This window comes from Chrysemys picta, chromosome 8, assembly GCF_011386835.1.
Source record: "Chrysemys picta bellii isolate R12L10 chromosome 8, ASM1138683v2, whole genome shotgun sequence".
Lineage (NCBI taxonomy): Eukaryota > Metazoa > Chordata > Testudines > Emydidae > Chrysemys > Chrysemys picta.
The window spans coordinates 88,378,992-88,406,450 of NC_088798.1; the positions used below are offsets into that span (position 1 = coordinate 88,378,992).

At 42.4% G+C, this 27,459-nt stretch overlaps 1 protein-coding gene across 13 annotated transcripts in view; it reads right to left on the reverse strand.

Annotated features, from left to right (window-relative positions):
- Positions 1-27,459, reverse strand: part of HTR4 (5-hydroxytryptamine receptor 4) — a 237,125-nt gene that overhangs the window by 22,314 nt on the left and 187,352 nt on the right. For 5 of the 13 annotated variants that reach the window (XR_010590077.1, XR_010590072.1, XR_010590075.1 and 2 more), the window contains one exon: positions 9,372-9,431. The exons of the other annotated variants lie outside the window; for them this stretch is intronic. The gene's annotated coding sequence lies outside the window, so the exon portion shown is untranslated. The remainder of the gene's footprint in view (positions 1-9,371; positions 9,432-27,459) is intronic. 13 annotated transcript variants of the gene reach the window in all.

The following is a 27,459-nucleotide window of genomic DNA, read 5'->3' on the forward strand; positions in this document are numbered from 1 at the left end:
TTTAGATTGTAAGCTCTTAGGGCTAGAGGCTGTCTCTTGCCACCTGTATGTAAAGTACAGCACAATTTGGACATTTTCTTGGTTGGGGCCTTGAGGTGCTATAGTAAGAAAAAATAATTAATATAATAGTTTAGTTTATTCCAAATAACGTATGTAGTTTAGTTTAAAATGTGTTGCTTATGTAAGATGGGACTAGGCTAAAATACCCTTCAGTACAGTACAGTCTGAGGCTGTATTAAGTATTTTTTAAAATTCCAATCACTCTACAAGTATTTGCTAAAATTCCTCCTTCCTTCATTTGTAAAGTCAAGTATATGTTTCCAATTAGATAAGTAACTGGTATTAGATTATATTTGCCCAAAGGCCTTTGCTGCAGTTATCTAAGGGCATCTTCCTCATGGTTATGATTCTCATTTTCCTCCTTATTATCATCGTAGCATAGGAAATACTTGCGTCTAGATTACTGAAGTTTCTGAAGTGTTCAAAATTTGCTAAATGGAAATGTAGAGATGATTGCAGGTACAGTTTCATGCATCCAGTTTGTGTATGTATAAAGTCTCAGTACTTAGACTGTACATTTAATCTGCTTCATCTAGCAGTGATTCAAGATTTCAGCATGAATTATAGCCAACAAGTTCTTTCAAAGGTCAAAGTTTTGGGGAGAGAGGCAATAAGCTCTTGCATGGAATATGTATATAGCAGCAATGAAAATCAAATGCTTGGTTCAGTTCTAATTTGCTTTATTGGCTAGCAGGGCAATAAACACCTCTCTCTCTCTCTCTCTCTCTCTCTCTCTCAAACACATACACTCTCTCTCTCTTTGCCTCATCAAATGCTGGATCCCATGCCATGCTATAATAGTCACACTGCAGGTATCAAACACAGCACTGCTTATAAACCAGACTCTCATTTGAAATCTACACCCTCCTGCTGAGCACAAATCACAACGGAAGGCGCTCTCAGTGCAACAGCAGCACCCTCCAGCTGCCAGCCCATTCGCCGGTAACAGCGTTTCACATTCTCTCCATCACCAAGAAGCCTTCAGCATGTCAGTTGTTTCAGACCTCACAAGATGTGGAGACATGCCAAATACAGGGTTCTATGGCCTTAGAATCCGACCCCTCCCCTGTTGAAGACAAATGGAGTTTTTCCACTGGCTTCAAGAAGCAGTGGACTGGGCCTTCGATGTCCATTCCTTGTTGATCAGTGATTGATTGCTAGGTGTGACATTGCTAATGTAGGCCTGGTTTGATTTCAGATGACAGCAGTAAATTCATTTTTTCTTGTGACCTAGGAGAGGATCTGAACTCACAAATCAAGCCTGTGTGCATGTGTGGCTTGCACATCTGCATGTCTTCTCTAGCTGTATGCAAATAATCTCTCTCTGTAACAGACCATGGAACATGTTAAAAAACTATTAGTTCAAAATTTAAATCCGCATGATCCAGGGGAGAGAGCACTCAGGATGGTGGCTGTGAGGGGCAGAGCCTTTTTCCTCTAGAGCACTCGTTTGAATCCAGCCCAGGTCAGGACCACGACTGAAAGCAATTAGCCATTGATGGCTTGGTTTGGTGGTCTTTGTCAAATGAGCCACTGAAGTACAGTTGTGTTCTAAGCAGAGAGGTGTCCACATCCCAAAATGCACTATCACTGTTGTCATAATTGCCTGCCTTGTTGTCAGCCTCAGAGAGAATAACGAAGATGAAACTTTGGAAACTTTTGCTGCTGTTGTCCCTGTGCTTAGATAGCCCATTAGTCTGATCTGTTATGGTGACTCCCATGTTCCTATTCTGTGCACGATCAGATGACTACATCTTACAGAGCTAACAAATGTGGCAACTTTCACCAGCTACTTTAAAAGTAATCTGCCTCATTTTCCTAATGACAGTTTTGATTCCCCCGAGAACAATAGATGCTGTGTTCCTCCAGGCTCCAGCACATCGTTAATACATTCACCACACACCTCTCTTGAAAATGACTAGCGGTTTATCTCTCACCTCTTCATAGACGAAAGGAGGAAGCTCCCAGACAAATCCTACACAGTTGAGATGCTAAAGAGTTCCGAAAAAACTTCAGAATTCGGGAGTTTACATGAACACAACCTCTGAACATTTTGGCCCAGATCCTGAAAGGTATTTAGGGTCCTAACTCCCATTGAAATCAATGGGAATTAGGAGCCTAAATACCTTTGCGGATCTGGGCCTTTGAGATTTACTCCTTGCTGTTCACTATGCACCATACTCTAGAGTCTAGCTTGGAACCTTAATCAGCTAATTCAGCCTGAATTCTCCGCCTCCATTTACAGTGATGATGGTGGCTCAGTACCCCGCAGCTATTGAACTGTTGCTCTGGGAGTTGCAGATGGAGGCTGAGTGGATTTGTTGTGCCAAGCACCTGAAAGACAAATCTTTAGACAGGCTGAGAAATGATGATGGAGAGCCCCCTACCTAATCAATCATCGTTCTCTTTGTATTTATAAAGAGCCCATCACCATGGTGTCCAAGTACCAATATGATAAAATACCAGGTTACAATGTGTTGAAATATGTACAATTTTTTAAAACATATTTATATTTTAACTGGGGATTTTGCTTTTTGCTCACAGCTGCTCAGAGGATCCCAGTGGATACAGCTGCAGAGCCTCATATCTCCTCTCAGAGAGCAGTAGGGGGTGGTTGGATGAGATGGAATGATTGGTGATTTTTGTCAGAAGTAAATCCTGCTGAACAGCACTCAGGAGCATAATCATTCTCAGTGAAGCGAACCCTTCCCTAACTCACTCCTTCTCTGACTCGTACGCTCCTCATCAGAGACATTAGAGATGGTAAAGACCTATTAATTCACCCAAGCCATCTCTCTGCCAATGCTGGATTGTTCCCGAAAGCACACTTTCCATTGCTTTGTCCAGTCTAATTTCAGATGTCCCAGGTAGTGGTACTCCACTTGAGAGACTATTCCACATGGACTTCAGAAAAGCAGACTTTGATTCCTTCAGGGAACTGATGGGCAGGATCCCCTGGGAGAATAACATTAGGGGGAAAGGAGTCCAGGAGAGCTGGCTGTATTTTAAAGAATCCTTATTGAGGTTGCAAGAACACACCATCTCGATGTGTAGAAAGAATAGTAAATATGGCAGGCGACCAGCTTGGCTTAACAGTGCAATCCTTGTTGATCTTAAACACAAAAAAGAAGCTTACAAGAAGTGGAAGATTGGACAAATGACCAGGGAGGAGTATAAAAATGCTCAGGCATCCAGGCGTGAAATCAAGAAGGCCAAATCACACTTGGAATTGCAGCTAGCAGGGTTTCTTCAGGTATGTTAGCAACAAGAAGAAGGTCAAGAAAAGTGTGGGCCCCTTACTGAATGAGGGAGGTAACCTAGTGACAGAGGATGTGGAAAAAGCTAATGTACTCAATGCTTTTTTTGTCTCTGTCTTCAAGAACAAGGTCAGCTCCCAGACTTCTGCACTGGGCAGCACAGCATGGGGAGGAGGTGACCAGCCCTCTGTGGAGAAAGAAGTGGTTCAGGACTATTTAGAAAAGCTGGACGAGCACAAGTCCATGGGGCTGGATGCGTTGCATCTGAGGGTGCTAAAGGAGTTGGCAGATGTGATTGCAGAGCCATTGGCCATTATCTTTGAAAACTCATGGCAATTGGGGGAGGTCCCAGATGACTGGAAAAAGGCTAATGTAGTGCCCATCTTTAAAAAAGGGATGGAGGATGATCTGGGGAACTACAGGCCAGTCAGCCTCACCTCAGTCCCTGGAAAAATCATGGAGCAGGTCCTCAAGAAATCAATTCTGAAGCACTTAGAAGAGAGGAAAGTGATCATGAATAGTCAGCATGGATTCACCAAAGGCAAGTCATGCCTGACTAACCTAATTGCCTTCTATGATGAGATAACTGGCTCTGTGGATGAGGGGGAAATAGTGGACATGTTATTCCTTGACTTTAGCAAAGCTTTTGATACGGTCTCCCACAGTATTCTTGCCAGCAAGTTAAAGAAGTATGGGCTGGATGAATGGACTATAAGATGGATAGAAAGCTGGCTAAATCATCGGGCTCAACGGGTAGTGATCAATGGCTCCATGTCTAGTTGGCAGCCGGTATCAAGCAGAGTGCCCAAAGGGTTGGTCCTGGGGCAAGTTTTGTTCAATATCTTCATTAATGATCTGGAGGATGGCGTGGACTGCACTCTCAGCAAGTTTACAGTTGACACTAAACGGGGAGGAGTGGTAGATACGCTGGAGGGTAGGGATAGGATACAGAGGGACCTAGACAAATCAGAGGATTGGGCCAAAAGAAATCTGATGAGGTTCAACAAGAACAAGTGCAGAGTCCTGCACTTAGGACGGAACAATCCCATGCACGGCTACAAAGTAGGGACCGAATGGCTAGGCAGCAGTTCTGCAGAGAAAGACCTAGAGGTTAAAGTGGATGAGATTCTGGATATGAGGCGACAGTGTGCCCTTGCTGCAAGAAGGCTAACGGCATTTTGGGCTGTATAAGTAGGGGCACTGCCAACAGATCGAGGGACGTGATCATTCCCCTCTATTCGACATTGGTGAGGCCTCATCTGGAGTACTGTGTCCAGTTTTGGGCCCCACACTACAAAAAGGATGTGGAAAAATTGGAAAGAGTCCAACAGAGGGCAACAAAAATGATTAGGGGTCTGGAGCACATGACTTATGAGGAGACGCTGAAGGAACTGGGATTGTTTAGTCTGCAGAAGAGAAGAATGAGGGGGGATTTGATAGCTGCTTTCAACTACCTGAATGGGGGTTCCAAAGAGGATGGATCTAGACTGTTCTCAGTGGTAGCAGATGACAGAACAAGTAGTAATGGTCTCAAGTTGCAGTGGGGGGAGGTTTAGGTTGGATATTAGGAAAAACGTTTTCACTAGGAGGATGGTGAAGCACTGGAATGGGTTACCTAGGAAAGTGGTGGAATGTCCTTCCTTAGAGGTTTTTAAGGTCAGGCTTGACAAAGCCCTGGCTGGGATGATTTAGTTGGGGATTGGTCCTGCTTTGAGCAGGGGGTTGGACTAGATGACCTCCTGAGGTCCCTTCCAACCCTGATATTCTATGCTATTGGATGTCACTGCTGAGAAACGTATCCCGTCCATCATCTTAAATATCCCTGAGCTCTATTCTATCCCCCTTACTCCAAGTTAGGTTCCCCGCTGGTCCAGACTGGCCAGTTCTGCATCCTGCTCAGGTGTTTACACCCTTCAGACCTTCACTCACACATGGCTATCACGTGCCCCCATTTTCCATCTCAGGCTATTCCTGTCCACTTTAGCAAGAAGTCATGGAACTTAGGGACTATGATCCTGGGTATGGCACAGAGAGATAGTGGAAAAAAGAGGATCCATAGGATGAAGTCAATCAAGAGAAGGTGACTTTTCCCTCTTCAGATATGCCAGAGCTCTTCCTCTCTGCAATGTCCCTTTTCTGTCATGGTATTTAATGTGTTCATAGAAGTAAGGCAAACAGTCACACGACTATCATGGCCCTGACATCACTGAAAGAAACACTAGTGTTCAGGGTTCTAAAGCCATTTTATCATTATTCACACCAGGGAGACAGGAAATGTTGGGGGGCGGGGGAGGCCATTTAATCTACACACTACAGAATCCAAACCCCATTCCCCTCCTCCTCCCACTAGTTTTACATTTACATTTCTCCCTCATTAGCATTAAATTTGGAGTTACATTGTCTACTGTGATTACCTGTGCATTTGGTCTACAGTTCATTTTTGCACCATAATTAGCACAGCAGACATAGCAGGTCTGATAATTACCAGAGTAATTAGGTCCTCAGTAGTGCTCAGCAATGTTAGAAATACACAGCACCCATTGTGTGGATCGCAATATATCCCTCATATGTGGGATAGTTCACAGTAGGTTTCTTGTAACAAGATGTTTTAATGACTAAAACACAAGGAAGAACCAGGAAGAAAATTCAGATAGAAGACAATGAATGTTCTTCATAATAGGAGATCTTACAACTACCATAATTAGATCTTTCATCTGCTTGAAAAAAATATAGTCCATTTTTAAAAGCAAGTAAGTGGTGACAAAAACAACTGAGGTTGATTCCTCATGGAATGGAGACACTGCATTCCCGAATAGTTGGCTTCCCAGTGACTCAGACCATGAAGGCCAGTAATATCGACACAGTGCCTGGAACTCTGGTTACTTAGGACCCTGTCCAAGAAGATAGTTAAGCTTGAGCTATTTGGGAAATATTTTTTTTATTCTTGCAAAAAAATAATTGATAAAAACAAAAGCTGATTTTTTTTCTTCACAAGTCTTTGGAGTTTCATAAAAAAATGAATTGTAAAAGTTTTTTTTTCTTTGACAAAAACAGAACATTTGTTTTGTTAAAATCAGACATTTCAGAGGGAATTTTCCATTTTGACAAAAAAAAATTGAGAAATGTTTTGAATAAAAAATGTTGACCAGCTCTAGCCTAAGCATGTGCCTAACCTCGAATATAAATGATACGCTTATAGAAGATGAGCCTAATATAGTGTTTCCCCCAATCTCCCAAGGGATGGTAGCCCAAGTGATCTCTCTTACCCTGTCTGGTCCCCCACCCCCATATACACGTCCCTTTCCCTGATAGCTGATCCTCATCTTTAGCTTAGTTAAACATAATACCAAAATAAAACAATGAATAGGTATATTTTTAGTGCCCGAGTTTTGATATATTGACCTTCCAGAGAGGATCCTCTCACCAGATTATTTCTCTCACTCATTCACTGGCAAGTTAATGGCTAGCTGGACAAATTGTGCACTAGCTGCCCTTCATGGATGCAGTGGGGAGCAATGAGAAGTGACACAGGTGGCTAAATATTTGTCACTGTGTGCTGGGATGTAACATCCCCACTGCCATTCATTTTCATATGATTCAGGCTGGGTCTACACTACCCGCCTGAATCGGTGGGTAGAAATCGACCTCTCGGGGATCGATTTATCGCGTCCCGTTGGGACGCAACAATCGATCCCCAAATCAACGCTCTTACTCCACCAGCGGAGGTGGGAGTAAGCGCCATCGACGGGAAGCCGCAGAGGTCGATTTTGCCGCCGTCCCTACAGCGGGGTAAGTCGGCTGCAATACGTCGAATTCAGCTATGCTATTCACATAGCTGAATTTGCGTATCTTAAATCGACCCCTCCCACCCCGTAGTGAAGATGTAGCCTCAGTGGCTAACTCTAGGCATTCTGTGTTAGATATACATACTCCCAACATCCTGGTGTGATGGCCCCTTATCTGAATACAGCTCTCCCAGTCTTAGTAACACTGCTCTTGAGCATCTCCTAGCAAGAAGCCCAGGCAATTGCTTTGTGTCAGTCCCACCAGTTTTTCCCAACAAGGTCAGGGGGTTCACAGAAGCACACTTTCATATGTGATACTAACCCAGGAAAAAAACCTGCCCCCAAATCTTTCTAATAGGAGCACTGGTTCTGGCTCCGATTACCATGGCGGAAAGAGCTCCCCCTCTTTAGAAAGTATCCAGTAGAGACTAATTAAGGTCATGCACAGACTATCTGAATCAGTCAGAACTGAAGGACTTTTCCCCAACTGGGGAGCAGTGAGAGAGACAGGCCGAGGACAAGCTGCATGGGAGTGAGGGACAGCCAGTCGGGGGCTCCCAGGGAATGGACAGCACAGTCACAGAGCTCTGTGTATTCTCTGAGGGGTCTAGTGAGAAAAAAGAGCAGTGGTGCAGGCCATTTTCAGATCCACTATTGCACGTGTTGCCTGCAGACTGCAATTCACTCTGTAAGAGTGCATTGGTCAGTGCATTGATTCTGGCCAGGGGATGAGGTAAGTAGGCCCATTCAGAATGTCTGGCAACCAGCTGAGAGGAACACATACACCAATCACCAACAAAGTCATCTCCCTTCCCTGCTCCGGCATGACCCTCTTTCTCCAGAAAGTCTCCTTTCCATACGGAAGTCAAAGGTTCCTGGAGTCCTTTCATTTAGCACCTGGAGCTCTGATGCCATCTGACATGCAAGGCTCAGTTGGAAGGCTCATAGTTACATTGCAGGTAATTAGTGCTGCTGTCTGCACCATGCATGAAACTGGGAACCCTTTGCCAAGACTGCAATAAGCCATGTTCCTTGCAAGTTTTAGTCCATTTACATTTAACTAGCAGGATAACAATGGGCACAAACAAGGTAAAATCAAACCAAAGCCGTTGTATGCATGAAACATGTAGTAAATAAGGGCCAAAGGCATGGGGTTTAACATTACCAGCAACTATAAGTTGAGTGTCTCTTTAATATCCTACACTTGTTTTGTAATTAATGCCCATTAGACAATGCCTCCTTCTGCAGTTTAAATTATGGTGATCAGCTAAGTAGCTATCTCAGCATCAAAGAAACGCTGTGTGACCTGTATTGAAGCAGGCAACATGATTATTATTTATTATATATTTCAATAGAATTTAATTCTCTGGGTTTAAAAAAAAGCTAGCCTTAAATATATATCTATATATCTATGCTCAGATCATTAGAAATGCATATGAAGAAATGTGTGCCCATTATCGCAACTGCATGTGCAAGCCAAGGTAATTGCTTGTGTATCTAGACATCCAACTGGTCATATAAGATGACACAGTTACCATTATTGCATTCACAAGTAAAGTGTTCATTTATATGCACATACACCTTTGTAGAGGCAATTCTACAAATCTGAGCCTTCACCAAAAAAGTAGAGGATGCCCATATAATATATCTTCATTTAGAAACCCTGGCTTCTTTTAAATTCTATTACTTTACCCTGCAGCTTGCACAGTAAAAGTGTAGTTGTTAAAGATGGGTTGCTACCAAATGAATGCATTTGGCATTGTCTAATGAGCTTTCACTCAAAACTATGCTTTGCTTTAACTATGCTTTGCTTTACGCTAACTGACAACGGGTGAAAGGTTTCCTAAGCCAATTATTTAAAATAAGAAATTTACTGACCTGGGGGTCAGTGCTTACAGGACAGGGCCCCAGTTAACAGACTAAGGGCAAAACTCCCACTGACTTCAACAGAGCCAGGATTTCACCCTTACAGAGTAAACTGTAACAAGCACAACTGAAATCACCTGAGAATGAAGTGACTATTAGATTACTAAAGTGAAAGGGCCAAGCTTCCAAATCTGTTAGGGCACAAATGTGTGGCTAGCTGTATGTCAGAGGGTGTGTCACAGAGCCCCACATGAAATGAAGGACACCTAAAAGCAAACAGCTGGGCATAGTTTGTAAGCTTCTTACTGATGTCAATGATTTACAATGAGGGAGCATGTGCACGCACAAGAGAGCAGGTTTTTTCAGGACACAGATGAATCTAGATCTAAACTAAGTGAGTTACCTGGTCATCAGGGAAGGATGAAAGGACCAGGATGAGGATCATGCTGGAGCTCAGTAAATCCTGGAAGCAAGAGAAAATTGAAGGGCTCAACAGAATCAGGAAAAACAACACAGTGGAGTCTCATTGGCCAGATTCTAACAATTGCCACAGTAGAAATTACTTGTTTAACTCAAAAGCAGCAGCTCCCAGACTTGCAGCCAGCAGAAGTAGCAGAGAATGTGCTCCCTACATCAGACATCAGCACTCTGCCCTGGGCAATCAGTGATTCTATTCCTCTAAAGTGAATTCTTTGGCTCTGTAGCAACACCACACGCAGAGAAGGAGAGGAGCAGAAAACTCTGCAACAGTGCTGATCAAACACTGGAGAAAAAAATTCCCCAATACTTCATAAATATTTAGTCTTTGATTGACTCAATCATAGTTAGCCCATTGGCATTCATAAAGCTTTGGAACTGGCCTGAATGATTCAGTCAAATACATATCTTCAGCCCTATTTAAGTAACATATCACAGTTACATGAGTAATGTCCATATGACAGAGAACAACCCACTTGCAACTTGGGTATTGAAGTCAGAATACTGAATTTCAAGATCAAATAGTTAATGAATAATCCAGAGGCTTGTCATTCATGTGCCTGTAATATTCACGGGATATTTTAAAATACCAAATAGATTCTCAGTTAATAGTATTCTGCAAATACTTTAAGATGCAACAAATAAGCCCAAATTCACCAAATTTGCATTTGGCAAATTCTGTTTGATCAGCCCTACTTTGTAATAAATCAATAATCATTGTGAGGCAGAAGTGCGAATGTTTTCTACAAAGAAAAAAGTAGCGTGAATTTAAGGACAAGATATAAATGCTTGAACAACTTCTTTTTAAAATTAAAACTAGGTTAGTGGTGTGGGTTTCATGTAAACTCTAAGGGGCGACTTTTCCCTTTGATCCATGCATGAAACTTCCATTTAGAAAAGCACTGTCAGGATAAAAATGATATATTTAAAAGAAATTCCTTATCAACCACATTGCTAGTAGCAATTTAGTTAAATTCAGACAATTTAAAAAAAAAATCTAATTGACTTTTCATCAGTTTATGCTGTTTTTATTACTTATTATTTGCATTTCCTTCAGCCTAAGCAGTGAAACTGGATTGGTTAGTTTCACTTTCCGGGCCTGATCCTCAGCTGGTGTACATCAGCATAGTTTCATTGAAGTCAATGGGCCTACACAAAGTTACATCGACTGTGATCTGTCCCTCTGTTGTGGTCAAATTTACTAACTGGAACTCATGTGCTATTACAGACTTTGGGCTTCCAAATCTGCAGTATGGTTAGAATAAAAACAAAATGTTACCACCGCATTGAAAGGATACTTGACTTCAGGGCCGGCTCCAGGGTTTTGGCCGCCCCAAGCAGCCAAAACAAAACAAAACAAAACAAAAGCTGCGATCGCGATCTGCGGCAGCAATTCGGCGGGAGGTCCTTCACTCCCAGGCGGAGTGAGGGACCGTCCGCCGAATTGCCGCCGAATACCTGGACGTGCCGCCAGGAGCGGCCACCCCAAGCACCTGCTTGAGAAGCTGGTGCCTGGAGCCGGCCCTGCTTGACTTCATAGTTTGATTCCTAAAGTCCAAATCATTTTCCCTACACGATGCTTCTATGACAGTGATTCCTCTGTCCCCACCAGTTAATGAATCACTCTGTCAAAGATGACTGCTTGGGACTTTCCTGTGCTGTATGTTAATTGAAGGACTTCAACAAACCAATCAGAGTGTATCTTTTCTAACTCTCAGAATAAGATTGATTGGATTATCCCAAAGCTCAGCATGCTCTGGTGTGAATGTGACCTTTAAAGCAATATTTGTATGTGTGAGTGCAAATGCAAGGTATTATAGCAATATAAATGTTGACATTTCATGACACCCTTTAGAGATGAAGTCTTTCTACATGTATGAGGATTAATCCAAGCAGGACAAAAACAGCAGCCCCCCTCTATGGCCTGTTGGTTTATGTGTCATCTTATAATTTCAAGTTAACAAGAAACCAAATAAGGTAGAATTGCTTCAGGAAGCAATATCCTATTCTTCGATTTTCTTAGGGTTTCTGTATTTTCTGCCTCAGAGAGAAGACGATCCTCTTTCTAAGGCCTGGTCTACACCTAAAATTTAGGTGAACCTAGCTACATCACTCAGGGATGTGAAAAATTTTGCTCTGTGGACAATGTAGTTAGGTTGATCTGACCCAAGTGTAGATGCAGCTAGGTCAATGGAAAAATCATTCTGTTGACCTAGCTACTGCCTCTCAGAGAGGTGGATTAACTACAGCAACAGGAGAACCCTTTCCATCGATGTAGGAAGTGTCTACACTACAGCCCTACAGCAACACAGCTGTGCTGCTGTAGAATAGACATGCCCTCATTCTCTGTCTTAGTCTGACAGCTTAATGATTCTCCCATTGCTTACAGAACCTTGCTCAGATTTATCTTTGGCTCTATTCTGAGACAGCAAGAAACAATAATCAATGTCAGTCAAAACAGAACATTGCAATTTAGCTCAGTGGTCTCAAATCTAAGTGATCTGAAACCTTTTAGGGCAACCAGCTGTCTGTTATTTTGAGAGACAGACCTTACTTCATGCTTACTGTTCCCCCTTCTAGATCAAGCCAATACTGGATGAACTTTGCCCCTTATTTTAGAAATAACCACTCAAAGGATCATACACATGCATGATTTTGTGCGACAAAAAACCAACCAAACAAAAAACATTATGAGGTGTAGTCCTTTTTTATCTGTACAACACATAGCACAATGTGACCCTGTTCCTTGAGTGGGGTTCCTAGGTACTACTGTAAAACGCATTCTAAGATTTTTGCTATTCTTTTCATACACTTATCTGTTATTATCTTGTAGATACACATCCTAAGTCCTCTGCTTACACATCAATCCTTGGCCTTGTTCTATGTTTGAAAAGTGCCTAGCACAATGGGGTTATGATCCATAGCTAGGGCTCCTGGGCACTATATTTATTCAAATAAATAAATGATGATGATGGTGATGATTATGATGATGATGACCTGGGAAAATTGAAGAGACGTCCATTCTCTCTAAACAAGAAGTGATTCATTCTAGAACAAAGATCTCTCTTTCTGCCAAACCGTGTGTGGTTTATTCTGGAGTACAGAGGCAAGGTGTAAAACTGATTTCTTTGAACCAACACACAATGGCACTCATCAAGTCTTGAAGCCTTTGTTTGTGCCCACTGTATTATCAGTTGCTATTTATGAACATCCAAATCTAAATATTTACATCTGAATTCATGAGCAGAATTTAGCTTACATCTGAACTCTCATATTTTAGAATGGAATAAAGGATGGTCAGGTCCTTGGGTACCTAGCTATGAGATGTGATCAAATATATGCAGACAATTAAATGAAACCTACCCGAATGTCCCCCAGGATGTAGACAGCATCAGCACTCAGCTCTCAATTTACATTTTCTGGTTTTAAAGCTTAACAGACAGCCTTGACTTTCTGCAATTGCCGCTCACGATAAAGGACGATGATGGGGGAACATGAGAACAGTCAACAAAATGTGTGGGGTCTAACCATCAAGAAGGGAGAGGAATTATTTAGTGAGACCATGAAGGTAGAATTAGGAGAAATGGGATTAAAATAAGGAGGGGGAAATGTAAACTGAATATTAATCTGGGGAGTAAATCTCCCAAGGGAATAGCGGAAGCTTCATCATTTTGGACACTAAAAAAAATGTATAAAAGGGAACAACCTGCATTGGCACTGAGCTGCAGTGGGAGACCTAACTGGCCTTTCCAACTCTAATTTCTAGGATTCTTTGAACCAACAAAATATGAGGGTCCAGATCATCAGCTGATGTGAATTGGCCTAGCTCCTTTGAAATCAGTTGGTGTAAACTGGCAAGAAGACTAGAGATCTTTTGGCGATGTTGAGAGACAGCAGGCTGACATTCATTATATCCCTTTATGTTCTTGGCTTCCAGCATTGCAAATAAATGAAAACAGGGGTTGGTGAGTCTTTCACCTTAACCTGGCAGATGGGACCAGGCAATTAAAATGTTCTACATTTAGTGAACTATATTTAAAATAACATGAAGGTAGAATGACAAGAAAGAAGAGAAGACTGTACGTTCGCTGTAAATACTGATGCTCTCTCCTCCTTAGATCCCATGTGTGCAGAAAGAAAAGGCACAACAATGTGAGGGGTGGGAAGAGAGTTTGGGGCGTTAGTTTTCCTGTCCGGGCATCAATCAAGTACAAACTCTACAACTCTTTGTCCTGAATTTCCTGTATCTTCTAGTGAATCCCTAGCTGAATCCTCACCACGTCAGACTGACCCTGAGGTTGTAGCCAAACTTACACCCTTCCTGGGGTCTGACTTTATGATATTTCTCAGTAACATTCACATAGCATAACACCTGTCTAAACTTCTTCCCTGAGCCTGGCTGTTCCCAAAGGAAACTACTCTAGCTCCTTTATTCTTCCTCTTGTCAAAACAGACAACTCCCACCTCCTCTGTATCATGGTTGGAGCTAATTAGAACCACCAGCCAACATGATTCATCAGTAAGTACTTTGCATCATAATGGAAGCTCTTAGCTCCTGAGTCTAGGGTGAATCAGTAGAAGAGCTCCACTTTCCTACAGAGGCTCAGGTAGGTCACCCAACCTCCTATAAATCACATACTTTTCAGTGCAAAGTCAAACCAGCTCTGTTCACAGTTAGGAGAGGGAAATATAAACTTGTTGAAGGATCAATTACATACAAATTTCAAACAGTTCTTTGGATCAGAAGAAGCCATGGGTACAGCATCTAGCCTGTTTCCTTACACCACTGCAAGGTCATTTAATTATCCCAGACCTCACTGATTGGTCCAAACTTCATTATCTCCAAAGGTAGTTATTCCACCACTTCCTTTGGAAGTTTATCCTGCCTCCAAATGATCCTTACAATTACACAGATTTTCCTAATGGTGTAGAAGGGCCCAATGCATTCTCCATGAAAAATGGGCCTGACTTTGAAAGAGGAATTGGAAATCAGATTTGCACCTAAGTATCTAGTGCATTCTAAGAATGATTTGACTGCAAACTACACAAGAACCTCTTACGGCTCCAGTCGGACTCAACTATACTCACCTCTGGTACCATCAAAAGGCAGTTCAGTTGTCAAAATTAAAAACCTCTTAAATGTTTAAGATAATTCAGTTATTTTATACTGATGTATTAAGCAGTGACAATGAATACAGGCACAGAATCTCAACTGTTTCCAAGCCAAATGAGTTTTAGTGCATTCCAGTATTTTAAATCACTATACAAGGTCTTAGACTAGTGAGCAACAACAGTTGCAAAAGTGTGGGTTTAGCGACTAAAACTAAGTGTTAGAGTTCCAGTAAGAAATCAAGAACTGTGATCCCTGGAGCATGCCATGCAGATGTGAAAACAATACATTACTGAGGCTAGGTCTACACTACCCGCCTGAATCAGCGGGTAGAAATCGACCTCTTGGGGATTGATTTATCGCGTCCCGTCGGGATGCAACAATCGATCCCCGAATCGACGGGAAGCCGCAGAGGTCGATTTTGCCGCCGTCCCTACAGCGGGGTAAGTCGGCTGCGATACGTCGAATACGCTTTTCGCGTAGCTGAATTTGCGTATCTTAAATCGACCGCCCCCCGTAGTGAAGACCTGCCCTGAGAGAAGTCAGTCTGACCACTACAAGGATGATCGGTTTCATCAGTCTAGAAGGAAACCACCATTAGTAAGGCAACACGGTCCTGGTAGATAGATAAAATATGGAGATTATCTTTCCATATACATTCTATATATACACCTTATGTCTGCAAAATCAGAAGCTCAGAAAGAAGCATAATATTAAATCCAGCAAGTAAATTGATCATAGAATCATAGAATATCAGGGTTGGAAGGGACCTCAGGAGGTCATCTAGTCCAACCCCTGCTCAAAGCAGGACCAATTCCCACCTAAATCATGGGATTTAAAATTATGATGGCATAATTATTTGTGCTGCACCAAGAAGCAGAAGCACTGTTTGCTCTCAGAATGTTCCAGAAATGTTTTAGGCCCTGATCCAGCAAAGCATTTGAGAACATACTTAGCTGTAAGAGTTGGAACATTGGCTTTAATGGTATTACTCACATGCTTTAAGTTAAGCACGTTTATGTGCTTTGCTAGGTCTGGACCTTCGCCATTATGGGCCTGATCTGGCAAAGTGTTGAAAGCCTCCTGGGAGATGCTCATCACTCTTAACTCCCATTCACTTCAACAGGAGTTGAGGTTGCTCAACACCACTAGGAGGGATTGCTATACAAATATTGCAAGGCCATCTCAGAGTTATACTCCAAGCTGCCTATTGTTATTGGCCACTTATAACAAAATGCTCTCCAGGATTTAATAGTTAAAGTGTTTTACAATCATCAGCTTCTTACTGTAAACACTTCACACAGTTTAACGTCACCCAAGTATTTTAAGACCAACTGACAATAAACATAGCACTAGCTCTTACTAGCTGTGTTTATGTGATGAACAGACAGTTGTCTGTGCACATTAGCTTTCACGCAGGTTTGCACATTTGAAAGTATGTGGGGGGGAAAAACCTACAAAAAGTAAAAGCAATTCACCACTAGGCAGTATAGTCTAGTGGCTAGAGCACTGCATTGGGACTTAGAAGACCTGGGTTCTATTCATTGCTCTGCCATGGGCCTACTGGGTGACTTTGGGCAAGTCGCTTCACCACTCTGTGTCTAAGGTTCCCCATCTATAAAATGGAGATAATAATACTGACCTTCTTTGTAAAGCACGTTGAGATCTACTGATGAAAGTACTAGCTAAGCTGCTATGAAAAAGGCTCTGATTCTTCTAAGTGCCGAGCATCTCCTGTGAGATGCAGTGTGCTCTCAGGACTTGAACACAATGGAGAGCAGCTGGTTGTTTATGAATCCTGGATTAAATAAACATTTCTTTGGTTTACACTTTTTCTTTTCATTTTTGTAAAACTTAGCTCCAATTCTGCATGTCAGATTTGACCGGGAGCAATGTTTTGTGGTGGTGTTAATTCTGAGCGCGGTAAGAGACAAATTTGAACTCCCCTCCTTCTAAAATAAGAAACACTGACAATTATTATAATTATCTGTCATATTTGAATACTCCAAGATGCACTAGCTATTTCCAATCACTGAGCAGCATTAGTGACCTCTCATGAGTAATCATTCTATCATGCAGATGAATGTGTTGCTTTTAAAGTAAAAGATGAGACAAATCATGGACCCAACTGATCTACGTGCTGACCTCAAACATGGTTTAGAAAGAAAAACTTCTTTATATTTTGGGAGCTCTTCATCTCTCCTTCCATCTTCTCTATGGCCAGGCTCTTAACATGTAACTGCTCAATAGACGTGTTTTAATATTTGCTTATCAAATCACAGAGATTTATTGGAACACTGCAAGTACCAACTCCAGCACATGCAGGCGGGACTGAATTTCCTGCTAAAAGCCACAGATCAGATACAACAACATATAACATACAAGACAGTCACTTATTACTAAGTGTGACAGACCCAGACCAGTGGGGTACAGAAGTCTGGTAGAGGGCAAATATACTGGTCACTGGATGAGTAGTTTTCTGTTCCCTGAGTGACCAGAGCAGGGGCTCCACTAGAGTGATCAGGAACCTGCTAGAACCAGTTAAGGCAGGCTAATTAGGACACCTGGGTTTTAAAAAGGAGCTCACTTCAGTTTGTGGTGTGTGTGTGAGGAGCTGGGAGCAAGAGGCGCAAGGAGCTGAGAGTGAGAGGGTGTGCTGCTGGAGGACTGAGGAGCACAAGCGTTATCAGACACCAGGAGGAAGGTCCTGTGGTGACAATAAGGAAGGTGTTTGGAGGAGGCCATGGGGAAGTAGCCCAGGGAGTTGTAGCTGTCATGCAGCTGTTACAGGAGGCACTATAGACAGCTGCAGTCCACAGGACCCTGGGCTGGAACCCGGAGTAGAGGGCGGGCCCGGGTTCCCCCCAAGCCTCCCAATTGACCTGGACTGTGGGTTCTTCCAGAGGGGAAGGTCTCTGGGCTGTTCCCCAACCCACATGGTGAATCTCTGAGGCAAGAAAATCCGCCAATAAGCGCAGGACCCACCAAGATAGAGGAGGAACTTTGTCACATAAGTTAAAGATACAGTACCATCTATTGAGAGAGGAGCTGTCTGCACTGATCATTACAATATCTGTAGTTCATCAAGAATGTGGTTGTATGCTGGGGCAAAACACAGTTCATTGAATAAACTTATTTTATGAGGCTGCTTTTCTAGTGTTACTGAACAGCATGTTCCTGATATATAAGTAATGAATACGGTGTGTCACAGCTGCTTCTCCTAGCCAATAAAAGCATTCCTTAGTTTTGTCTTCTGTAGTTGTAAATCATTTTGCCTAATTAATAACTGTAGGCAATTTCTTGAGCTCAGTTATCTGTTTATTTAATTACAGTAACATACTGTACTGTGTCCTCTGTTTGACAGGATGTTCTGCACAATAGTTTCATCCAGCAAATAAAAGGGTTAATTAGTTCTCAGAATAAACACAGAGTCTAAATTAGAGTCTAAATCAGCTACTGTGTTCATATTAGCCAGAAGTGCTTGGACTCATTCATCATTAGCGATAATTATTGTTGTTGTTACTTATCCAGTATAGAAATATACTGCCTAGCACTATGGGGCCCTGATTCCTCTAGGCTCCATTGCAATAATAATAAAAAAATAAAATAAATGCTATACATGGATAATCTTAAATGATATGGATGATCACAAAAGGAGATACAGAGATTGATGATGTCCAGAAAAGTTTGGTGATGATATAAAGCTACGGGTTGGCTTGGCTAAATGTGCATTGGCAACTGTAAAGAGGGGTAGACAGGTACAGTCAGAGGGCACACAAGCTAACAAAGGTTCTATCCAAGATATTTCTCAATGTGGCCCCTACAGATTCCTTAGGATAACAGAACTGTTGGAGTTACAACATAAGAAGTCAAAGAAGAAGTGAGGAAAGAATATTACAGACTAAGAACTACTCTAAAGACAAAACTCAACTTGAATTTGATCTGAGCCATTAATACATGGGGGATACCAGTAGTACAGTACATCACTGGAATGATCAAGTGCAATCAAGAGGAGAAGAAAAAAACTTGATATCCAAACAAGAAAGATCCTGATGATGCGTAGTGTCATGGATTTCAATCAAGACATACAATAATGAGATGAAGGAAAAGTTTTGATTTCTGAGGAGGAAGCAATTGACAATGAATAATATAACATCAAAATATATGAGGATTCAGCCAAAGTAAAAGATTATCTGGTTGCAATAACAAGCAATGGCCAAGTGTGATCCCAGCCTCAGAAAGCATCAAAGAAAGGAGATGCAAACTGACAAAGAAAGACTAGAAAGATTTACACAGAAATCACTGTACGGGCAGTGGTGGAGACCCCACACACTCACTAGTGACTGAAGATTAACAGATTCATGGCTTGTAGAAAGATACCTCAAAAGAAAAGTGGAGAGTCTCATGAGTGTACCAGAGCAGTCTTTAAGGCTTAATTATGTTCAAAACAAAACTGACTGACAGAACTGTCCCCTGAACTGCAGAACTGAAAAGGAAGAGACCACGGAGCATGTGTTGAGCAACTGCAGGTGCCTGGCTGGCAGAAATACATGAATAGACATAATTAAGTTGCCAAGTGTCTGCATTGGAGTCTCTGTGGCAAGCATGTATTTAAACAAACCATGCAGTATTACGACCACCAAACTGAAAGCGTTCTAGAGAATGAAAGAGGCTATGATTTTACAGCATCTGGCAATTGTCAAAGACCAAATGGGGCAGGCAGACAGACTAGACATAGTTTGTAGGAAAGAAGTCAAAGAAGACCATGCTGATTAACAGTGCCAGACCAGCACACAGAAACAAAGAAACAAGAAAAGAAGATGGTGAAGTATGAAGAACTCTGCCATAAAGTGGAACGATTGTGAAAAATGAGAACAAAGATGATCCCGGTGATCACTGGAGCACTTGGAGTGATCCCTAAGGGTCTGAATAAGCAGCTCAACAACATGTCAGGAGTGCAAGACACCACAATGAAGGATCTGCAGGAGACAGTGCTCCGAGGCACTTCTAAGGAAAGTCAAAGGGAAAAAAGTGCATTTGAGCACCTCAAATGCAGGAATTTTGCAGAGAGTTTAACAGAACTCCTGACTACTTAAACCTACAGAGTTGGTTCAAAGTCAGGATTTACTGGGGACTCACGGGGATAAATTTTAAATGTTTAAAGATCCTGTATGTTGTGAAGGCTAGTTATCAAAAACTCCCTACGGTGTAATTTTGAAGGATAATAATAATAATAAATGCATATGGTGTGGGTCAGATAAAACACATGGGCCCTACCCATAAGCTTACAATCTAAGGCTCCGATCCTCAAAATCTTCACTCAGGCAAACTGCCCCATCCCTGCCTTCCTCAGCCACATTATGACAGAGTCTGACTCTTCATTCACTTACACTGATGCAAAAATGGACTAAGCCCCTCAACCTCAACTGTGTTCCATCAGCGTAAAGCTGGTGTAAGATCAGAATCAGCCCCAGTGTGCCACTGTCACTTGCAGGTGATCAGTTCAATATCACTGCAGAAAAGAAGCTCCTCTCCCCGGTGGACTGCCAGTGCTAACACTGCTGGAATGACATGAAATCAGCAAACTTGATAACCTGACCTATAAAAAAAAAAAAAAAAGCACCGATATTTCCCCAGGCAGATGTTCAGACATTTGTCCTGTGTAAAAAGAAATAGTTGCTGGTGATTTTTCTGTGAGAAGTTGCTATTTGTTTGCATTTCTTAAAAAGCCAATGCTGATTACTTGCATTAAGACAATCATGAGATGAGTGACCCAGAAAGAAAAGTGAGTCAGCAAAAATGAACAAACCAACAAAATCCTTGCACAATGACTGGTCTAAGCAAAGGCAGCATCCCATCGGTTAGCCCACAAAATAAAAGGATGCATATACATGACCTACAGCCTCTGTGGAACTGGGTGAGTCTGGTTTTGATATCACTGAACAGCTAGACTGAGCTTCATTGCCAGCAGCCATGGGAATAAACCCAGAGAAGGTGTGAATTAAAAAAACACAAACCAAATGCAAGTATTGTTCCTGTGATACAGCTCCCATGCGATGTTTGCTCCAGTGCTCTTGCTTTTATCTGAGCTAGAATCTCAATGGACAAAAAGCCAGCACACAGCAATGTTACTGACACACAGGCAGCTTATAGATCAGCAATCTAAAATCCTAGTTAGTACTTAATAACAGATGACACAGAACTGAATCAGGATTTATGTCTCAATGTGTTTGCTAGAAATAAGACATTTTGGTATGCAAAGGCCATTACTTAACACATTTCCATTCTGAAAGGTACTGAAGGTGGTTCACTGCCCCACTCCAAGGGAAGTCAGTGTAGAGATATTCTATATTTACGCTGGTTTAGCCAAGGGAGAATTCTGGGCCAATAAGACAAAACGACTTCACTCCTTTTCTACACATCAACTCCCTCCTACAACATTCACGTGTTAGCCCTGCTCTCCTGAACTGCCACCATTTAGAGAGTCAGAGCTGGTGGTTGCCCAGAACTTACAGACCCCCGAACAGAGAAATATGAGATTTCCTTCCAGTTTATTTCCTCTGGTTTGTTGGATCTTTTAGTTTGGTATACAACAGGAATAAAGTTCCTGGCATTGGAAATTCAGCTTTGTGTTGCCAATTATTCTCCTGCACAGAAAGCATTAATCCTTAACCAAATGATGCGGTCTCTACCCTCACAGTAGCCTAACCCACTCACTACTTCACAGATGTAACCCCAAAGGGGATATATCCTACCACAACCTGTCATTATTTTGTTGTCTATCTCGCCATGACTGCAGGTCTCATGCATTCTCACACCATACAACTAGAGCTAGGCAAAATGTTTCAGACAAATATTTTATTCATGGAAAAATGCAGTTTTGAGTCAACCAGAATTAGTTGCAAATTTGTGTTGAATCTGACAAACAGTTTTGGCAAAAAAAATTGTTTTTAAATTTCAAAAAAGTCAGTGTTTTGTTTCAACATTTTCAAAATGAAACTATTTCATTTTTCATTTCAAAATGATGTTTCATTTTGAAATTTGCCTAAATTTAATTCTTTGCTCTTTCCCTCCTCCCCCGTCCCAAACCCCCCCCCCCCCCCAAAAAAAAACCCCATTTCATTTAGGATAGATCTTAACTTCTCAGAAGTTTGGTTGGGTTCGAGTACAAGGTTTTGATTTGTACCCATCTCCAGTTACAACCATAATGTTAGGATGTAACTGCATTTTAAATCAGTTTCACACACATACAAAACCATAACAATGCAGTTGTGGCCACATCATCCCAGGATATTAGATAGACATGGTGGGTAAGGTAATAACTTTTACCTTATGGTTTTAGAGAGACAAGGGGTTGGCGAGAGAGACAGAGCTCTTCCTAAATCTAAGATCCACTTTCAAAAGACAAGCCTGGGAACTTAAATTCAAAACTTTGCTAGACACTAAAAATTAGGGTCTTAATAAAAACACTGGATTTATGGTTTATTACAACAATCTGTAGCCGTTAACCCCCCTTTTTTGTCCTATGACTACTATGGTGTTAATGGGTCACTTCACCTTGAATGGTCCCTTAGAATATGTGCTAACTATTTATGCTAAACCATCTGTTCCATCTTGTATTTCGCTGACATGGTCTAAGGACAGGTCTACACTTAAAATGCTGCAGTGGCGCAGCTACACCAGTACACTGAGCCACTGTAGCGCTTCAGTGAAGACACTACCTTCTCCAGAGCTTCTCCTGTCGACGTGGGTAATCCACCTCCGTGAGAGGCAGTAGCTATGTCAACAGGAGAAGGTCTCCTGTTGACATAGTGCTGTCTACCCCAGGGGTTAGGTCTGTTAACTGCATCGCTCAGGGGTGTGGATCTTTTATACCCCTGAGTGATGTAGTTATAGCAACCTAATTTCCTAGCGTAGACCTGGCCTTAGCACCTTTTCCGGGCCTGAAGAAGAGCTCTGTGCAGCTTGAAAACTTGTCTTTCCCACCAGCAGAAGTTGGTTTGATAAAAGATATTACCTCACCTGCTCCCCCTTGTCTCTCTAAAACCATAAGTAGACAGAGCCAAAGCATCATTAGAGGAAACAAGCTCTGCTGTGGATTGTATGGGAGGTTCCTATTCATTGAGGAAAACTTGGCTTCTGTTTTCACAATGAAATATTTACTCTGCGCCAACACATTCATTCTCCTGCCACAGGTTTTAAAAATCTCTGTATGATTCCTTTTTTCATTTATAGAGCTCTGTCATCATGTTTTTCTGACTTTACTGCACAATGTATCACTGCTATCCATTAATCACTGCTATCCATTCACCAATAAAAATGTAAGAAAGCACATTATGGATTGTATTGAAAATCAGACTAGTCTATAGCCACAGAAACCTTATTGTTTAAGAAGAGCTCACTACACACACACACACACACACACACACACACACACACACACACACACACAGGAATATAGTGTGCCATAAAAATAAATTGCTGTGGTAAAGAAAATGCACACAGTGTGACTGATTTGCCATCAAACATCTTCATGGACTTGCTGCTGCTTCTTGCATTGATCAAAGAGTTTTGGCTTCACAACGAACCTCTAGGAATGCAGGAACACTTGCTTTTTGCAGGTTAGAGGACAGATGAGAAGATCCTTGGAGATTCAAGAATGAGTATTGGGGAGGGGGAATCCCTCCAAAGCAGCATGATGTTCACTCACACTTCAGGATTTGGCTTCATTTGGGGAGAAAATCCAGCTGGCCCATAGCCCTTACAAGCATAAATGCTGATTCTCCAGTACATATGGCAGTACCATTCAAAGAGCTATGACAATGATACTGTTTATAGCTCTGAAAATGGCGCTGCCATCTGCACCATGCATGCAGCGGTTCTGCTCACCAGGAAGCGAGGGTTCTGTAGAGGGACAAGTTCTTGGACCTGCTGGTCTATTGTGCTAAAGGGTGGCTATGACACAATGCAACCCCTGGAAACTGGAACGAAACAAAATCACCCTCTATTCTGTGAGAAAAATCACCCTTCCGAGCTCCTGTTCTGGTTGTCTGGAGAAAGGAATGATGGGGTGACGCCAATTGTGCATTCTTTTACAGTTAACACGACAGCTGGCCCTGGGGATAGGATTGGCATTGAGATGCTAACACACTGGTGGCCATTCTGGGCAGTTGTCATACTGTAAAGGCACTGATCATCATATATACATATCTCCTCTTTTACCCTGCACTCTAACAGGAGAGGAGGGGCATTCCTCTCTTTCCTCCCCCGTCTAATATATTGGCACATTCTTGTTTTTCCTCTTCCTTCCATGCAGCTTCAAGGTGCTGTGTGGATGTGTGCTCCACTCTACTTCGTTGACTAGCATGGTTAGTAAATGCTGCACAATATTTGGACATTAATTCACACCCCCACACAAAAGCATTCCTGTGAAACTTCATACAGTGTGCCACCCACAATAATACCTACTGAGTAAATCATCAGGCACAATTTTTCCAATTAATCCCATTGGGCTGCTTGTGATGAAGTGTGGATAATTGTTATTGTCCTTTTGAGCAGGAAGCCAGGGCTCAGCTGTATTATTTGCAGTTGGTCCTCAGTAGCATTCATTAGATCTGAAGTCTTTCTTGATGACACTGTTTGGAGAGTGGTACATGCATTTGTGTATCTGTTGCCAAAGCAACTTCTGGTCTGGAGCAATTGCTGTGTGATGGGGAGCTATAGCAAATACGAGAGTGCATCCCTCCCGCACTAAAGAGCTCTTGAAAGTGGGGAAAGAGACAACACCAAAGTGGGAGCTTTAATTAATCTAGGGCAGTGGCGTCTACCCTGCAGCCTTCAAGGGTGACTTTGGTAAGGAGGAAGTTTGTATTTGATTATGGTGTGAGTTATAAATATCTTTCCTGCTCCGTGCCCTTTGATTTTTAACCAGAAGTATTTGAAACCTCCGTATCACTGTGGGGAGAAAGTGGGGGCTCTCCTGCCAAGGCATGCAAACCCCAGGAAGAGCAAGACAGGAGCTTGAATGGCTCTGCCCGAGCTTCAGGGAATACCTAGGAAATGATGACTCCTCTCCCCAATGCTGCCACCGAGGGTACCCTAGGAGAGGGGGAAAGGAAGAAGCTGCGAAACAGCCACCAGTTCTAGTCTTTGAGTCTTTTCCCCCAGCCCAGGTTAGACCAGCTGATATAACTTGTGCCAGCTGGCAATGGTCTCCAAGGATTCATATGCTAGCTGGGGATAACTAGAGCACCGTGTACCCCGCCCCCTCCAAACCCCTGACATGTCCCTGTGCTTGGACTGATAGGAGGGAGCGAGGCATAGAGGCTGGCTATGCTGGCTCTGTGTTCATCGGACACTCCCCATGCAAGAGAATCCCCAGCAGACAATTTGTTGGGTACTTTCTGCTCCTGGTGCACTGCCCAAGTGACAGCAAGGATGCAGAACAGGGCAGAGAAACTACCTGTAGTACTGACTCTGACCCTTTAGCTATCTTAAAATACTGTGTTTAACCCTCAGGCTAAAAAAGGATCTGAATTGTGTGATTCTGGTACACGCCGAACATTTGCAAATCTCACTGAAACCAAAAGGAGGGGCTCAGGATCAGGCCTTTAGTTAATTACATCTACATATTCTCCCAGGGTTATATATGTAGGCTACACAGACAAAGACATTCACTACAAGGTACATATTCACCTTAAGTTTCATAAGCCGCAATGCGTTCATCAGTAACTCTGATTTTAAAGAGAGATTAAAACAATGGCTAAAATTTATTTTAGGAAGCACATTTACCTTTCAGAAATATATACTCCTTCAGTTTCCACTGACAGAGCAATTTAAGATGCATTAAAGAATGACCCCAAGTTGGAAAAAAAAGGGATCTGCGTGGGTTTGAACATGAATTTCTGACTAAAATTAATTGCATCCTTAGTTTAGAGACTTGGAAACACTTTTTAGTTCCATGGTAAATTCAGGGAATATTCTCAAGCAGGGTACAGTACTTTCTATCATATAGTTGCTTGCTCTGCACTGTATTCACCCTTTCAGACTCCTGGCTCTGTAAGACAGTGATTCTGTTCTCTATGTGATATTTCAAGGAGTGTGCACCTACAGCACTATATAATAAAGTTTACAGTGGGGGCAGACCTGTTACAGCCCCATTGTTCTGCTCTGGCTATGCAGAGTCATAAAGCTGCCTGAACCAGCTAGCTGGAGATTTTCCTGGTGCAGGATGATCCCCAGATGGAGGGAGTCACTCTCCCTTGCAGGTCCTAGTGCAGGCAGTGTGCTGTTCTTAGTGCGAAGACGTTTTAGGGACAGCCCAGGGTTGAAGAGCCTCAACCAGCTTACAGCCAGGATCTGATTCTTGACTCACACCTGTTTAAAGTGGTGTAACTGCCCTGGCTTTACTGGAGTTAATCCTGGGTTAGACCAGTTTAACTCAAGGGAGACTCCGCCCCATTATGTCTGTTTCAGCTATTTAAAAGGATGCAGTGTATCTGCTTAGAAAAAAGTCTGACCTACCTTAATTTTTTCCTATACTTTTTCTTAATTTCAACTCATACTCAATGAAGAATTAAATTAGGAAAACTGCCCTTCTTCAGTCTGAGACATGAAAGTTTTATGTGTACATTCCCCCAAGCGGTTAACTAACCAACCCTTTTCTCGGCGCACCTCTCCATCAATGAAACAGGTGGCACAGAGAGAGAAGTGAACATTTATCCCTACACACGTACGGTTGCAGATAAACACATGTATTCATATACACCTTGGCCACATCCTCTCCGCTCGCAGGCCCATTTAGACCCATGCAGGATTACTTTCACACCCTAGATCCAGTCACAAACAACCGCTCGTACCCATGGACTCACAATCATTTACACACAGACATACATACACAGATTTAATTTGGCAAAGTATTTGGGTCTCCCGGTTTCTTTTCCTTTCTGGGATTTTTGCTGCTTTTTTGCTGGTTCTGACTGATCATTTTCTAGCAGAATTATTTGTGTCCAACTGGTGACCCAAAATAGGCTTTACCAATTTGCACCAAAAATCCCATCACGACTGGGCTGAATGTTGCCTTCGTAACTTCCAGCCACAGCCTTCATCCTATCTGCAGTGCATATTTTGGCTTGATGAACTTCTAATTATTTCCCGCCAGGGACCCTAAACCCAAGACACCTGTTTTCTTGGTCACAACAAACTGCAACTGAGCAGGCTCTATAAAACGCCACGCAGCCAAAAAAAAAGGCACATCTCCCCTCTGCTCATCACCTTCCCCACTGCCACCTTTCCAGCCTGTCACAGTTAATCAATTCATCATAACTAGATATCTCAGAACAGTTAATTCCCTTCTGGATGAATCACTTGGTTTGGAGATTGCCATGACAACTTAAACGTTTTTCTGTGTCGGGGCCTAATCAAAGTGATGACTTTGAACTCTCTGACAAATCAGGGCTGGTTTTGACAACAGCAAATTGTGAAATATGCTTCTGCTTTAACACCGACTCTCACAGTGCCGTTGGCAAGAGAGCATCCCAGCGCAGGAGCCTGCTTAGCCGATGAAGCCATTGGGCCAGATCCTCAGCTAGTGTAAACAGATGCAGCTCTACAGAAGTCAAAGGGTTTGTGCTGATTTTGCACCAGCTGAGGATCTGGCCCATATAAGTTCCATTCTCTTCTCTGTAGCTTTCCTCCCAGCCACCTTCCCTCTTGCAAGTCCTGATTCTCCCTGCCCTGTCTGTAACCATTTATACTTCAACTAAGAGGAAGTAAAAATGCTGCCAACCCCAATGGTAGAGTTTTGGACCTACTTAGCACAAGAGTAAATGACTTCCCATGGCAGTGGAAATTCAGGCCCTCTATCTACAGCTAGCAGGACAAATGACAGCAAGACAGCTGGGCT